The sequence below is a fragment of the Aedes albopictus genome, chromosome 3 (genome assembly GCF_035046485.1).
Source record: "Aedes albopictus strain Foshan chromosome 3, AalbF5, whole genome shotgun sequence".
Lineage (NCBI taxonomy): Eukaryota > Metazoa > Arthropoda > Insecta > Diptera > Culicidae > Aedes > Aedes albopictus.
In genome coordinates, this window is record NC_085138.1 from 74,901,266 (window position 1) to 74,908,138 (window position 6,873).

The following is a 6,873-nucleotide window of genomic DNA, read 5'->3' on the forward strand; positions in this document are numbered from 1 at the left end:
AACCAGCAAAACATATTATGCCTTTGTGGCTTTTCGCTTCTGTTTCGAGCTTCAGAGTTTTTTGTTTAATGCATGCAAAATAACCGGGATTGAAATGTACCTACAATTCACATTGAAATTTAATGCATATTTTGAGAATGTTAGTGATCTTTCATTGTCTGTTCCTATACATTTACTCTCTGCAAGATATTTCTGTCTTTTTAGTATAAATTTTAAATGAATTTCATAACAATGACTACAATTGTTAACCCCTACTGATGATTAAAACAAATTAATTTTTACATTATCTTGAAATGATTGGACATTCGATTCAATAACTTCCAAGCAAAAAGAATCCGGGCTCAACCGGGATTTGAACCCGGGACCTCTCGCACCCAAAGCGAGAATCATACCCCTAGACCATTGAGCCGCATACCCAACTACGGTGCCAAAAGTAATTCAAACTAAAACATCGGCTCCGGTACTGCTTGAACGAAGCAGCTCTTGATTCTGTCGATGTGTAAGAGTACACGGCAGTGAGAGAGAAACCAAAAGCCGGTTTCTTTGCAGTTTTCGCATCCACCTACCGCTTTGCCCGCATGATGAGTCTAGAAGGGAACTTGTTTTGTTTTCATATACATATAATAGAACGCAGAGAGCGGAGAGAAGTTTTAGCTTTTAGACTATAGTCGAACTGCGCATGAATCATAAATTTGGAGGAAATGTTGCCTACCTCCAGCGTCTGTCTTCCTTGTGAGGTAGTAGTGTTTGTATGAAGCAAGGAATGTGACGAAACAGCAGCAAAAGGCAACAACTTGAAATTGAAACAGCTGATAAGCTTGCTTAATTGCTGAGGGATAAGGAAAGGTTAGCGGTTCACGGCGTTGCAAATAAATGGGAGTGAATATGCCCGCTATCTGATTATAAAATTTATTTAATATGGATCAACAGGATAGACATTTATGTTTTAGAACGATTTGTCATCATAACATAAGTTATACAGGGGATACTCAAAATAACTGGGACAGGTAAAATTTTCACTTTTCAAAAAATGTTCAACTCGCTGTAACTTTTCGAAAAGGGCATAAAATATTCTCAAATTTTTACTGTAAGTTCATCAACTAGTTGTGTATCAGTGGTCAAAATTTGGAAAAGATCGGGCTATTCTACACGAAGTTATAAAGGTTCTAGAAAAAGGTATAATTATTCGATAGCCAACTTTGAGCTGTTATATCTCCGGATTCAATGAACCGAATGCAATGAAATTTTGATCATTTACGACTTATATAATGAGCTATTAAAAACATTTGACTAAACTTAAAATTCTTTACACGAAAGAAAATAATAACGATTAGATTATTTTTCTAATATAACACAAATTTATCCAAAACATCGTCACCGTTTCAAAATTCGAGATAGTAATTATAGTTCATTTAAATTCCCTCTAATTGACTTGAATATATTTATGTTTCAAAGAAAAGCAACCAAATAGCTGGCATTAAATTGAAAAAGTAATGGGATGCATATGAAAAATAGATAAATTTACTAAAAAAACATAGAATAAATGAAATCGCTATATTTTTTTTCTCAATCATTATTTCAAATTAAGTCAACTGTTTTTCAAAGTTCATTATGTTATAACGGAGATATAACAGCTCAAAGTTGGATCGGATAGTTATACCTTTTTCTAGAATCTTTATAACTTCGTGTAGAATAGCCCGATCACTTCCAAATTTGAACTACTGATACACAACTAATTGATGAACTTACACTTAAAATTTGAGAATATTTGATGCCCTTTTCGAGGTGAACATTTTTTGAAAAGTGAAATTTTTACCTGTCCCAGTTATTTTGAGTATCCCCTGTACATACACAGATCGAAAAAGTAGTGCAAAATTCTGTGACATAATATTATATGATGCACATGTTTGGAGCGTGGGATATCACAGAGTTTACATGACATATCATGTAAAAGTCATAAAATATCATGTAAACTTCCATTATATGTCATGTAATTCAGCATGACTCTGAGTGTTTACATGACATATAACATAAATTTTCATGATATGTCATGTAAACCATCATAACACTAAATTTACATGCCTAAAATGAAGTTTACATGACGTGTAAATCTCATTATTTTTATCTGTGTTTGTAATTGATTGAAATAATTGTGTGTTGTCGATGGAAACTCAATGAACAGCTTTTTTTTTGAGATAACTACATATCTCAAGTAATTAATAAACACATGCAAGTCACAGTAGTGCTGTATTCTTCATTACACCAACAAAGCAAGCCATGAACATGTTTGACAATTCTGGCGTCATTTTGACAGACCACACACATGAACGAAAAAGACGGATCATATATTCTACTTTATCGATCTTGTTGTCGTCCTTTTCATGCTCATGTTACATCTGTCAAAATGACCTGTAAATTGTCAGTCATTTTGAGGTTAGGTTCGTTGGTGTAATACATATTAATTTAAAATAATGTTAACCAAAAAGCCTGATTATTTGTTAGCTAAATCCAATGCGAAGTGACAGAAATTGCAATTATCTTATTCCGCAACATCAATCGGTTTACTACAGCCAATCGCTATTTGCACGAGGCGTTGTATATTGGAACCAGTTACCACATAGTATACAAACCAATAATTTTATATATGGTTTCAAAAAGGGCCTAAGGCAGCATTTGACAGAGTAGGTTAGATAAATGGTAGGAAACATTTTAAATATTTAGATATTTAAGAACATGGTTTGATATCTTGAAAATACCTGGTATGACGATTAAAAATGCTTTCAGCCTTGGCCTTATGTTATACAATTATGGACAATAAATAAATAAATAAATAAATAAATAAATAAATAAATAAATAAATAAATATGGTATGTGGGGGCAAGATGGGTTAGTGCCGTTTCCAAACGTACAATATAGGGTAAGGGAGGTATTTTGGACCCCTTTAGGAAGTAGATGAACAATTCAGCGAAACAAGAAAGTTCCCACTTCAAAATATGGATAATTTCAGTAGGCATTACGTAGAGCAGCATGTTTTCTGTCGAAAAAGGCCAAACAAAACTCAAAATTGTTGTAGTAAATACAAGAAATATAAAAACTCCTGAAGGATCTCGGGCTTCTATTCTGGACCACCTGATTTTATTTTGGACCACCAAGTGCACATATTTTGGCCCATCAAATTAAACTTCAATTGATTGATGAAATGAAAGCCACCTCAGTAAAAATTTAAACATAGTTAAAACTACGTGAAGTTTACATCTTTTCTATTCATTTTTTGTCATTGGACTCAAATGATGAAGCTGTTCTTGGGAGCAGCGATTGATAAAATTTATTCGTTGAAGCTCGGTAAGAATGTTCCTTTTATCATTAGATTTTGCATTTTGTTGTAAGGTCAAATATTGATTTGATATTTAATGAAATAATCTGGGCTTAGATTTGGGAGGTAATTTCTAACCTTGGATGTAGACGTAGCTGTGCAAAACTATGTGAAAACCAAATTAAACGGGCGTGTCGAGGATTGAGTTTGGGTGATCGTCCTGTTGGAGTTGCGTTTTTTTTGGGTTATTTACTTGTAATACATAATATGCTATATGGTCTAAATTATAAAAAGGGGTAAGGGAGAATGGTTTGCATGTTGGGTGTGGTGTGTAGTGTCCAAATCTTAGCATGGCTAAACATATTAATCCTTTATCATACATATCTCATTCAGGCGTTCAAATTAGGATGATTGTCTGCGTTCCCTAAGCATGCATTCCATAAAACATAATCACGACAAATCATTGTAGGCTAAATAAGAACAGAGAAAGAAACTGACCAAGCTCATGTGCTCGCACTGCTTGTCATAGTTTTTGATCAATTCGGCCGATTGTCAAAAGTTATTACAGTTGCCGTTTTAAATATTTTTCGGTGAATTGTGTCGGTCTTGGTGTCGGTAGTTTGAGAATTGAAGGTACTCGATTGAAAATGATGAAATATTTTAATGAGTAAGTATTCAGTTAATCATGGCGAATTAAATGTTGAATGTTTTGTGTGAAATATTGCTTCTGATATTGTTGTGTTGCTTTAAAGGACCACAATGACATCGTGAAAAGGGGAATAAAATAAGAAATAATTGTCAAACGATCAATTAACAGTCAATTCGGATTACCAACAGTGTTCAAGCTTGGAATTCAACTACCTCATTACTTGAAGCCAGACTGGAAGTATTGATTCCCACTGCCACAGGATATGCAGCGAATGACTGAGCGTGAATTTTATCATCAAAAGGCTGGGTGACACCCTGGTTTGTGTTACTTAGATGTTGATGATTTGGTGAGTTTGTTTCGCAATTTTAATGGTGACATATTTGTTTTCTTATACCTGGGTTATATACAATTATTTGATAGTGGGAGGAAATAGCATTTTATTTCGTTTCAGAGAGCGAGTAATGGCGCTTAAGCCTAGGCATAAGGGCCAGGACATGGGGGTAAATACCTGTGTCCCATCCCCGGAAACTATGGACCCAGGAGTGACATTAACCTTCTTAGCAACGTGATCCCACCGATTTTCACGTGTTCTACTTATATAAAACTGAGCGGTTGGTACGTGATGTCCCCGTTCATTAATAAAAAAAAAAAAATACAAAACGCTGCACAGTAGGCCTGGCCGCTTTAATCCTTGTAATACATCTACGATGTACTGCAAGCATTAATAATGACAAGAAAAATGATGGAAGTAGTCGATTCTATCATTTTCCAGAATTCTTTCAATGAATGGCTGTGTATGTGTAGACTAGACTAGACTAGACTAGGGAACGTTTAAAAATTACGTAACGATAAAAAAAGATGAAATTTTGTTGCAATTGCCAGTTTTGACGCATTGTAGTATGGGAACGTCCATAAATTACGTCACGCAAAATTCGACCATTTTCAACCCTCCTCCCCCCTATGTCACACTTTTTGTATGGGACCTCTGAAATTTTTGTATGAGTCGTCACACTTTGCCGAACCCCCCTCCCCCCTCAAAGCGTGACGTCATTTATGGATGTTCCCTATGATGTTTGATAAAAAATGTTACGCAAAACGTGTATTTATTAACTATTGCATGACGTCAGTCACCATGCATAAATTACGTAACGCTTCATAGAAGTGTGAAAGTCTAGTGATTTTTCTAAATATAAAGGCGTTCCACACATATTGTAATAAGTGGAAAGGCCATCAAAAATAAAGTAATTTGAATGATACGTAAATTGTCAAACATACATTAGATAACACATTGCCTCAGTTACAACTGATTGCCGAGAAGGACAACTTTTCTAAACTGAATGACTGAACACCTGAAAATTTCAACTTGTCAAAAAGTTGTTAGGACACAAATCGAATCGAAATTTTTAACTTGGCGAAAAGCTGTTGGAACAAATCAAACCCACAACAATCTCATTGTAAAAAAAAACGTATAACAACCCAGATCACGGGAGGTCCCAACTTATTCTATTTATCTGTTTTTAGAGTACACTACATTGGCATGAATATTTTCTCTTTTAGAAGGAACTGGAGAGACGGATCTGACAGGTGGTCCAAAATATGTCCACATCTGATTATGTTGAACATATTTTGGCCATAACTCAAACCACCATTTTAGTAAATATTATCGCTCCACCAAGGTTAAGAACAGTTTATTTTGAGTTCTTACAAGGCCCTAACTACATTCACGTGAAATAAATATTTAGTTGTAAAATTTAATACCTCTTCGAAGCCGACTACAAATTTGTCACCTTCTTTGTTTTTGGTGCATTTCCGTCCGTTTCATTGGAAGTGAAAACATTTTCTCTAATTTTGATACTGAACAGCATATTTAACTGACATCCAAAATAAAGGTCATCACATAGTTGAATACTTTTCGTGTTCCAATGAATATTTACTAAGATTTAGTAGAGATTATGTGATAAATATCATAAAACTCCCTAAGTGGGCCAAAATACCTGCCCGGTCCAAAATACCTCCACTACCCTATTTTTGGAATCTTTCAATAATTTTCCCTGATCAGCGACGAAGATCCACAGAAAAGTGATATATTTATTTGAAAATGCTTTATGTTCCTTGCACAGAAAAAAATAAAATATGTTTTCGTTATACTCCTTATGCTATACATCCATTATAACTACGTGTAATGTGTGGGCGGGGCAAGATGGGTCACCCTTAGTTTTCGGCATGTTTGCATAGTATTTGAAAATGATTTATTTTTCATTGAAAGGCTATTCCGTAACCTACACGGAGAAACTGAAAAACTCAAAATTAGGTACTTTTAAACTCAATTTTGAGTTCTTTTTCATCTCCCTTTTCATGTGCTCTTTCTATTGTTGTCAGAGAGTGAAGAGAGAAATCCCATCATGCAGTTTCGTGCGTCAACCCAACACTGAGTTTCTAGCACAGTACTCAAATTTGAGTGAATACAACCTAGTCAAAATTTCGGTTGGGTGAAAAAAACTTAAAATTAAGTATTTTTTTCACATGGAAGCAAGCGGGAACAACCCAACAAAAACATCGATTCTATCAACTCAAAATTGGCTTGACGCACGCAATCCCGAAGTTGAGTGGAAAGAACTCACTTTTGGGTAGTTTCGTCTCTCCGTGATACATTATCGAAGCGATTAGAGAGCTGAAAATTTGTGCACTTAGGGCCTGCCCATAAACCACGTGATCATTTTTTTTGGGACTTTTCAACACCCCCCCCCCCCCCGCGTGGTCATTTGTCCATACAAAATTTTTTATTTGTCCATACAAAATGGTCATTGGCCGAACCCCCCCCCTCATGACCACGTGGTTTATGGACAGCCCCTTAGATTTTTTTTTTTTTTGCAAAAAACATAGGTTTTTGAAGTCCGTTTATGGAATAGAA

At 35.1% G+C, this 6,873-nt stretch overlaps 1 non-coding gene across 1 annotated transcript; it reads right to left on the reverse strand.

Moving 5' to 3' along the window:
* Positions 1–337: 337 nt before the first annotated feature.
* Positions 338–409, reverse strand: Trnap-ugg (transfer RNA proline (anticodon UGG)). The gene has a single exon. It is a non-coding gene; the product is annotated as a tRNA-Pro (tRNA).
* Positions 410–6,873: the final 6,464 nt, after the last annotated feature.